This window comes from Apodemus sylvaticus, chromosome 6, assembly GCF_947179515.1.
Source record: "Apodemus sylvaticus chromosome 6, mApoSyl1.1, whole genome shotgun sequence".
Taxonomy (NCBI): Eukaryota; Metazoa; Chordata; class Mammalia; order Rodentia; family Muridae; genus Apodemus; species Apodemus sylvaticus.
The window spans coordinates 88,315,913-88,316,387 of record NC_067477.1 but is presented as its reverse complement, the minus strand read 5'-3'; the positions used below and the strand labels follow the sequence as shown (position 1 = coordinate 88,316,387).

At 36.8% G+C, this 475-nt stretch overlaps 1 non-coding gene across 1 annotated transcript; it reads right to left on the bottom strand.

Moving 5' to 3' along the window:
- Positions 1 to 155, bottom strand: LOC127688205 (small nucleolar RNA SNORA29). The gene has a single exon (XR_007978615.1). It is a non-coding gene; the product is annotated as a small nucleolar RNA SNORA29 (small nucleolar RNA).
- Positions 156 to 475: the final 320 nt, after the last annotated feature.

Genomic DNA, 475 nt, shown 5'->3' with positions numbered 1-475 from the left:
TTTCTTCTGTTCAGCCATTTCATATAGGGGAGAGACATGGAACAGCACCCCCTCTTCAGATCATGGCACCTTTCATCTGTCCCATAAGCATGGGCACTATGCTTATTAGGTCTATTAGCTTTATTAGGAGAAAAAAGTGGTATTCAAATGGGAAATAAACATTTATTTTAAAATATATTTTTCTATTTTGTTGTTTAGGTTAATGAAGGCAGATTTGTTTCACTGAGATTTGTAGCAGCTGGAATTTTTCTGGAATTTGTGGGTTTCCTAGACATTTGTCCCTTCCAGAATTATCTTTCTTCCATGTCCTTGATATTTCTTTGAGGAATTATGATTTGACATATTTTAACCATTCTTCATGTTCCTCTGCTGCTTTGTAATCCTTATGCTTTTCTGGGCTCTTTGGGGCAGTTAATTCAGACTTAGCTTCCAGTTTTTTCCCTCTCAGTGATGTCTAACAGGCTAAGCCATACAC